Consider the following 9,683-nt stretch of genomic DNA (forward strand, 5'->3'; position numbering starts at 1 on the left):
TGTGTGTGTGTGTGTGTGTGCGCGCGCGCGCATGTGTGGCCAGCTCAGCCCACCAGGAGGCGGCGCTGGCTGGCATGTGGTGCTGGGGGATTGAACCGTGGTCCCTGTGCTTTGATAAGCTTGTTCTAAGTAGGTGCTTTAGACCACTGAGCCATCTCACCAGCCCCTCCATTGCATCTTGCTGCTACTCATTAGAACAGGTGAAATTAGTAAATTGGCAAAAGAGAAAAAAGTTCTTGTATTTCTGTGTTTGTCTGGCTTCTGTGACTGTGTCAAAATCCTAAGCTAATCAAATTATGATGAGAAAAGGTTTCTTTTGGTTCTCCAGTTTAGAGATCTGGTCCATAATTCCTTGTCATTGTTCCTTTTAGACCTGTGGTGAGGCACATTGTGCCTGTGAAGGAAAAGAGAAAGACAAGGGTCTCATAATCCCCTTCAAAGGCACACCCCCGGTGACCTGCAGATGTCCGGTTAGTTGCCATCTATTAAGGTTTCCAGGGCCTCCTGCTAGTGCCATTCTGGGGATGAAACCTGTGATACATGGACTTTGAGGGGACATTTTAGACCCAAACTATAGCTCCTTACATGAAAAACCTTATTGTGGGGATGTGTTTCCAAAGGTCAAGCAGGCACTTCTCAATAGTTCAGTCAGAAATGTGAAAATCACTTTCTTTAAAAGTCTCAAATTCTAACTTCCCACAGTTAGCTGAGCAGGTGTTTCTTCATGCTGCTTTCTATACTCTGAATGATTCACACAACCCTCACATTGTAATCATGATTTAACTACATCTGACTTAGTTATACAACATGCCATATTAAGAGACAGTGACAATGAGAAAACTCTAATTGTTTTGATGGCAATAACTGAAGACAATTGTAAAAAGTTCTGGGATATTGCATGACTACTAGTGAAGCATGAATAATCCATCACTTGTAGACCTTAAAAAATGTTCTCTCTGTAATTCAGGTCCCTCACACCTGCTCCTTCTCTACTATTCCCATAAGTATCTCAATGGTATTAGTTATTGTCACCTTCTGCCTCCCTCAGCACTACTCAGTGTGAGCCTTGGAGAACTTTCTCCCTGTCTGAGTATAATCAGAATCTGTCACCAAAAGGTGGGAGGTGCCATTGAAGCTATCAACCTGTGGGGTTCCAGCTGTAAAACTTTCCTGCCACTACCACTTTTTGCTTTCACACATCCTTTTTGGACTGGGCACATCAAAACTCTGTCTACCAGTGGGACCTGTCTCCATCTGATGAATTTCCACCTGCTCCTCTCCCTCCTGCTCCTTGCTTTCTTTTATTCACAACAATCCTGCACCCCTATTCACACACCCACACTCCTACTAACACACCCTGGTTATAACAAAGGTCTTGTGTTATTCTCTGCAGCTTGCTGTCCCTCAGAACAGAATTTTACATAACAATTGCTGGTAATATCTGTTAATTGAAGTCACTGAAGAAAAGCCATTCCAAGTAATGCCTAACAAAACAGAGAAAGAAGTAAATTGCTGCTGAAAACCTGATTCTGCTAATAAACTTGGAAGACTTAATGGGCTGAAAGAACACAGAAAATAATTAATTAAAAAGCACTTAATTTCCTTCAAGAATATAAACAAAGCATAAGCCTCATGGCTAAAATAAGAGCACAAGATAATCCATTGGGCCACACTGGTTAAACCCAGAATTCAGAGTCCCAGAATAAATAATTTCCCAAGGTACTTAAATCAGATTCTTGTCTCTCACATGTATTTTTCATGTGGAAAAAGCCACAGTGAGTCACAAAGTTTTAACAAACAAAATGACCTTCATACTCTGTTCTTCCCCAAAATAGATATTGAGCAGAAAATGACTAAAGAATTGTAGATAGCTACAGATTTCTGAGGAACATTCCATTTTCACTGCTCAGCCCCAAATTGGAAATTTCTACTTAAAATAGCTACATTTCCAAGTGGCCAGGAAAGGACAGACCCTGAAAGGTGAAGGCTTCTCTCTAGAGAAAGCAGAAAACTAGTACGGAAGGTAAACTTCACCACTTTCTCCTCAATCTATAAAATTCTTACCAGTCTTTAGCCTGGTATTGGAGTAGAAAATTCTACCTCAGTACCCCAGTTCTTAACCCTACAAATTATGACACACCAATTGCCTGGCAAAGCAGACAAGTCCTCCTCTGGAATTTGAATATTTATTTTCCAAATTCCACACAAAGAGCTCTTGGAGATCTGGTTTGCAGACAATCTGCAAAATTTTTAATGTTAATAGCAAAACTTTGAACTCAGGCACATTTTTCTGAAGAGAGGGTTCAAAATTTCAGCTGATTCTCAAAGAATAACTTTACCCTCAAAAGGTCATTACCATTATAAAATCCCGAAAAAGATTCTATTACTTCTCTGCTCTCATAATTTCAAGAGGAAGAAATTCATGAATTTAGATCTAAATCTGACCAAGATCTAAATTCACAGCTCCATTGCTAGAGGGAATTTGTGTACTTTCTATAGATCTAGATTCAGTGCAGCACTTCATCATAGTACTTCTCTGGTGCTTCTCATAACAACACCATTACTCCTTTATCTAAGGACTCAAAGTAAAATAGAAAATTTCAGGACTTTGGAACAGTGGGCTCCAAACACTGTCCTTCTCTGAACTTGTATCTCCCAGAACTCTCTGATTGCAATGTCATTGGAGATATACAGTGATTGAACAAAGGGGGAAAAGAGAAACAATAGAGATATTTATGAGGCTTTGGAGAAGAAACTAATGCTAAGGGGTTGGGGAGATGGCTCAGTGGAATAAGTGCTTCTCTGGCAAGCTCAAGGGCCTGAGTTAAATCCCTGGTTCCCCAAAAAAAAAAAAAGAAAAAGAAAATAACTTTAGCCATGCTGATATGTTGAGCTGTGGGGGACTCAGGTCAACAATTTCTGACATTGCCAGTAAAACAGAAGACCCAATGCTATTATGGCCTACTGGACTCTTTTGGACTATTTTGCTGAGTTTACACACCTATAATATTCAAATAATGGAACTTAACAAAAAAGGAGTATACAGATGAATGTCCATTTTGTATCTGTGTATTCAAAGTGGTTGGGATAGATACATAGTTACATTCTCTTAATGAATAGAATGATTTGTTCTAATGGTGTTTGTAAATAGGATATCAAGTCCACATCTTGTACAGCAATTAACCACTAAGAAGAATGTATGCAGTGTGTTAATTATTGAATCTGTCCTACCGATTTGATTTGAAACTGTCTCATTGCTATTTGTTTATCAATAAAATTATGGGAAAAAATGATAGTAATTCAACAAAAAAAGAAACTAATGCTAAAATAAAATGTTTCATGAGAAGGAAAGCATGAAGAGAGGGGAAGAATATGAACAAGAAAATAAAAAGGCAAGTATAGAAAAAAGAAACAGATATAGGTTAAGGGGATTAGAAACTGACATGAACAATGAAGAGGAAATGGTTGAAGGAGAGGCAAATGAACAAGGAAAGGAACAATGGAATTTCTCAGCAAAGAAAATGGGAAAAGGCAAAATGCATTATTTGGACAACAGAGCAAATAATGAAAAGAGATGAAAAATAAATAAATAAAAATATTAGGAAATCATACAAGAACACTATTAAGCATAACCAATTCTTGTTTCACCTTTGTTTTGCTTTGTCTTTGAGAGAAGATTTCTATGTTGCCCAAGCTAGTCTCAAACTCATGAGCTCAAGAGATACTCCTACTTTAGCCTTCAAAGAAGCTAGGAGTACAAATAAGAATTGTTTCATCGACCTCTAAGTGTAATTAATTGACATATCACTGAACATAAGTCTGTGCTACAGATGCTATGTTAGACCCCAGTGTCACTCAACATTAACCCAGCTGAACAAACTTACACAGCTGGGCCACAGAAATTATAGCATATCACAATTTTGGTTGCCCTTGCATGACCTATTTATAGAAGAAGAAGTGTAGATGTTGAGTGAACAGTAAAAGTGAGCTACTATCCATCTGAATACCACCAAAGAATGGTTACATGGTTCATTTTGAAACCATTAAATAGAGTGAAAGAGCCCTGTGAAGCATCAGGCAAAAATACTACATAGCCTGAGCTGTTGTTATCTAGGAACCCCAACTTATCTGCTCACTTAGGCCATGCAGACACCACTTAATATCCACCCATTCGTACATCTCTCTCACCAAGACAAGAGAGACTATATTAGCTTCCCCTTTAGAGAAAGTTGTGTGTAGGTATAAACAGTCTTACAAACATACAATAGTTCGTGCCTTCCCATGTGCTTCCAACCCCCTAAGCACACAGCTGGTTACTTGAGCCAAAGTTACTTGATACTGAGAGGGGGAATTTTCCTGTTGTTCTAGGGCTCACCTGCATACATATGCTTCACGCATTAATGTCATGAATGACATTCTCATAAACATATGTCTTGTTCAGTGTACAGAAAATATGTAGAGATAACTGCCCCAACAATAACCTCTAGTGGCCCTTTTACTAGCAGGCATGGACATTAAGCATGTTAATGCATTTGCTCCAATTCTTAAGAGCCTAGAATAGCTATCAAGTTAATAAGCCTGAGTATACATATTGAGATAGAGGCAAATTGGATTCTATTACAGACATGGCAGACATTGAAGCCCTTACTTTTCTGTATGCACTGTGCTATCTTCTTCTCTAACTGGCCTACTGAGCATAGCACAAGATCATTTCCATATCACATTATCCTCCCACTTTTTTTCCTTGTGTCTTAGTTCTTTATACAGTATAGGAGTGAGAGCTTACCAGGGCTCACAGGAAATTATTACATGTCCAAATTAAGGCTAAGTGTGTGGCTCTGTGGCAGAGTATTTGCCTAGCATGCACAAGTCCCTGGGTTCATTGTCTGCACTACAAAAAAATACAAAATCTGACATATGTTTCTATTACTTAAGATGGGCTTAAGAAGAGGAAAATGTTTCTTTTTTTACAGAAGTAAATATCTATTTACACACATAACATTACTTACCTTGCTAACTTAATTTTTTAATCTTAAAAGCTGAGAGAACCTGAATCTGGTAACTACCACCTCAGCTGTCTGTCAGGCTTGCCTGATCCCTGTGAAGGTTTTGGAAAGGAAGAAGACACAGCCTGCCCCTACCTTCTGCATTCCCCATAAGAACTGAAACCAGCCTTGATCAGTGGCTCCAACTTTGCCTGTACCTGGCCAGTTTACAAATTCACTGACTTTACTTCAAGACTTTGTGGTTCAAGGGCTCCATCTTGAGGCAAGTTCTATTTCTCTCAGTGCCTCCACATTTAGGATGAGATGAGAAGCATAATATGGAATTTTATTGCATGGCACAGTTGACTTCTATTTGTTAAATGTTTTCCAAATTCAAGTTGTAGACAATAGCAAGGATTTGCGCAAACATAATGAATTCCATTTTATATGTGATGGTCTCTTCTACAAAAAATTGTTGAAAATAATCACAGCATGGGAATCATTTATTTGTTCATTTGTGTTTATCATATTTCATTTCCTCCAGTTGTTAGAATTAGTTTCCAGAAGCCACTGTATTTTAAATTCTCAGTTCTCCAGTAAGACACAGAGATCTAAGAACCCTATTTAAAATCCTCTGTGTGTCCCTTCACAAGATCCTATTTTAGTCAATCAATCCCAACTGTGATAATTTAGCTCTTTCTCACATACAGGAGCATGTTTTTTAGTAGCAAGCCCCTGGACTAATTACATATCCTATACACCCCAATACTATTAGTAACCCCACTTCCATTGTTCCTTTGGTCCTAGGGGTGCTTCTCCAATTTGGTCTTTGGTATCTTCTATACCTTTGTCATTTAATCCCTGCTATTAAATTGCTTGAAATATGTGATATTAATTTTTCTTCCTGACTAGGCTCTGACTGATATAATTACTGGAGCTCTATTTTCTTACACTTAGAATTCCACCTGACATTTACATAAATTGAAGAATATCTATATTAAGCACACAACCCTCATTGTACAAAAACTAAAAGCTATGTAAAAAGGCCAGAGAAACAGTATAAAATCTTACATTGTGGAGAGGCAGAAGTACTTCAAACATATAATCAAAAGAACACTACCTCATAAAAGAAAGTTTGTTGCAACCATTGCTCTCTAATCAACAAAAGAAATGCAAAAAAAGGGGTCTGGAGCAAAAAGAAGATAATACTGGGAATAATTTCTCTAGAAATATCAAAATTTTAAACTGATGACTTCAAGCTGAGAGGTAATTTTCAGCTCGACCTTATGAATAAAGACCAAGGCAGAAGTAAAAATATCATCAACTAGCAGCAATTCTCAGCAGATTGTAGAAAATTCTGTTCCCACAGAGAATAATGCAAGAGTAATAACCTGCCCCTTGGAACAGTGAGAAAACCATTAATAAGTGCCTGGAATAAAGTAGAGCATAAGAGTAAGCTGAATCTTTGAAAGCCCAAAAAATAAAAATAAAGGCAAAGTCTATGCACCTTTAATTCCAAAAATTAGTTTCTTTGCATTTTGACTTTGAAAATATTATTTTAAAAATTTCATTCAATTGGTGCCCAGTAATATGTGATTATTTTAATAATTCCATTTTGAAATTAGCTAATGTTTTACACTTTCACTATTATGGAGAAATTTCCTGAAAATAAAGCTAAGCATTTTAAGATCATAGGTTATCCATTAAATCAATTAAATAATTATGTAATGTGTTCTTTTTCAAAAAAAATTGAAAGACATAAAAAAATTCATGATGTGTTGACAAATTTGAACAAGTGAAACCTGAAAGTTTATTTAAAAATGACTCCTCAAAGTAGAAATGAGGGTGTAGGGAGAATGAGATGAAGAAAGAGGAAAGCTAATGATGGCTGTTATTGAACTGGTTATCTATATAGTGCAGCTGAGGCTCAGTGCCACTGGGGATCCTCTCAGGTCCCACAGAAAATAGTATTTTAGAATTATCTTTGTGAAAGAGAGAGACTCAGGTACTTTCTTACCAATTTATATCCTCAGGGAAGTTAATTTCCTTGTACCTCAGTGTTGAATGACCAAGTTCCTGTGGCTTCAGAGAAAGCCATAAAGCAGAACAGCTGAAGAACTTCTGGGAATAGTTGAGTTGGGAAGTTGATGGCATCCCTGCGAGCTGTCTACCTTCACCAATGCTAAAGCCAAGCTGTTTGTGACACAGAACACAAAAAAACATCTTCTATAACACATTCCTTGCACCACCTAAATGTGCTTCTTCCCAATAACTCTTCAAAGTGCTAGCCACTTCTGCAATTAACACTGCAAAATCATGACCAGTGGAGTCTCTAACAAAGACTTAAGACAGAAAGGTTAGTGCCCTTACCTGGAGTTGGCCCTTGAAAGTACTACTAGACCTGAGGTTGTATAATAATTTATATTGATCACTTCAGTCTTCTATGCTGCCCATCACATGTTCCTCACCCCGTCAGAAGTTTAAGATTATTTACCAAAAAAATTATATTTTAACTGTGCCATTTAGATATTCCATTAATTCAAATTTGACCTATCCAATTAGTGAGAATTTGCTATAGGACACTTTACATTGTCATGTGTAGACAAAATGAAAAGATGAACACAAAATAACTGGAATTTGATTCCATTTAGGAAAATTGGTGTCCCAACATGGGATATTACTATACATTTCAAATACAAGGAGACACTAAAGTGACAACATACAGCACAATTACTATAGTAATTTTGGCAATACATACTAAAATTTTCTAATTCACAAAGCAAAATGAGTTTCAGTAGGACTTGGTTGACTTGAGTGAAATTAAAATTAAAACCAAAAGAACAGGAATTAAACAAATCCCCTATTCCAAATCACCAATGTGGCTTTTATTTTCCAGTTAGACCCAAATTATCTTTCTCTCTAGGAAAAATTGTCCACAGTGTATTTTCTAAATGACAGTATATGAGACCTTAAGAAATACGATGCACAGTCCTAGCCCAGGGCCGGTGAATGTGTGGGAGAGCTTCCGGCTACCATGCAATGCGGGACCTGCTGGTCCAAGCCCAGGCACAGCCTGGGTGAGACATCTTCTGCCCAGTGGGAACCCCTAACACTCCCCACAACGCCACCCTACCCCAGCTGCAGAGTGAGAATTTCTGAAGCGTTCTAGGGACACCCATATTCAGTCCTAGCCCAGGGCTGGTGAGTGTGTGGGAGAGCTACTGGCCACCAGCGCCAGTGGAACCTGCCGGTCCCAGCCCAGGTGGAGCACGGGTAAGAACCTCTTCCATCCCCTTGGAATCACCCACAAAAACTCCGCAGGAAATCAACCCATGCTGATACCCCAGTGAGAATTTCTGCTGCAGTCTGGGGACTCCCAGATCCAGTCCTAGCCCAGGCCAGGTGAGTGTGTGAGAGAGCTTCCTCTCCCCCCTACCCTACATTGTCCCCTCCAGAATCAGCTCAGTCTTGGCATACAGGTCTGGGATGAAACCCTGCAACTGCAGTCAAGGCAGAGAGGATAGTGGACAGAACCACCCAGGTAGTCCAGGAGCAGAACATCTTGCCAGAGGGGCACAACAGGTTCACTCCCAAGGGCAGCAGCAAGAAAGAGCTGAGCACAGCATCCAGACCTAAGACAGGCACAGCTGGATAAATCCAAATGTTGTATATCTGCACATGAACATCAGTAGATGCTAAGATTATAACTGGACCATAGCTCTACAAAAAAGGTCAGAAGGCAGTGTTACACAAAATGACAATGAAAAGGAACAAAATGCAATATCAGACCCCAGCCAACACAAAACAAGAGCAGAGGACACTAACACAGAACAAAGTGAGAATAACACAGCTGAAATCAATTAATCAACGGCTTTTGAAATAAAGAAACAACTGCAGAAAGATATAGAGGAACTCAAATTGGAAATGAGAAAAGAAATCCCTGAATTAAAAACAACTGCAGTAAAGAATAAAATGCAGAAACATGGAGGCAACACGATGCCCATTCAGAAAAGGAGCAGAGGACATTAGCTCAGCTAAATTTATGAATTAGTAGCATCAATAGTAAATAAGCAACAGCAGAAAGTCATAGAGGAACTCAGAGGAGAATTTTTTTTACTAGCTCAGCTCAAATAGACAAATTAATAGAGTCAATAGTAAATAAGCAACAGCAGAAAGTTATAGAGGAACTCAGAGAGAAATTTTCTGATATAAAAAAGAATTCTTGGAACTCATAGCATCTGAAGTAAAGAATCAACTACAGAAACATACAGAGGAAACCCAATCTGAACAAAACACTGCATTAAAAGAATTAATAACTTCTTCTAAAGAAGACATTGATAAAAAAAGTAGAGGAGATAGAAAAATGACAGATTCCTTGAATGAGCAATACAGAAAAGAAATAGATAATATACTAAAAGTCGCTAGAGAAAAGAAGCAGATCATATTCCAAAGAAAACCCATCAGAAAGAAAGCTGACTTGCCTTCACAAACCATGAAGGCAAGAAGAGAATGGAGCAGATTACATTAAGTCCTCTATGAAAACAAATTCCTGCCCAGACTACTATACCATGCAAAACTCTCTTTCAAGTTGGATGGAGAATATAAATACTTCCATGACAAAGAAAAACAAAAGAATTTCATGATGGCAAAGCTAACCCTACAAAGGCTACTGAACGATGTTCTAGAGAGGGACCAAAA

At 38.3% G+C, this 9,683-nt stretch overlaps 1 long non-coding RNA gene across 2 annotated transcripts in view; it reads left to right on the forward strand.

The window, feature by feature from the left end:
* LOC111814641 overlaps positions 1 to 9,683 on the forward strand; it is a 162,482-nt gene that overhangs the window by 50,751 nt on the left and 102,048 nt on the right. Inside the window, exon 2 of one of the 2 annotated variants that reach the window (XR_002819569.1) lies at positions 4,230 to 4,233. The exons of the other annotated variant lie outside the window; for it this stretch is intronic. This is a non-coding gene — a long non-coding RNA (uncharacterized LOC111814641). The remainder of the gene's footprint in view (positions 1 to 4,229; positions 4,234 to 9,683) is intronic. 2 annotated transcript variants of the gene reach the window in all.

The sequence above is a fragment of the Octodon degus genome, unplaced genomic scaffold (assembly GCF_000260255.1).
Source record: "Octodon degus isolate 3935 unplaced genomic scaffold, OctDeg1.0 scaffold00389, whole genome shotgun sequence".
Classification (NCBI taxonomy): domain Eukaryota; kingdom Metazoa; phylum Chordata; class Mammalia; order Rodentia; family Octodontidae; genus Octodon; species Octodon degus.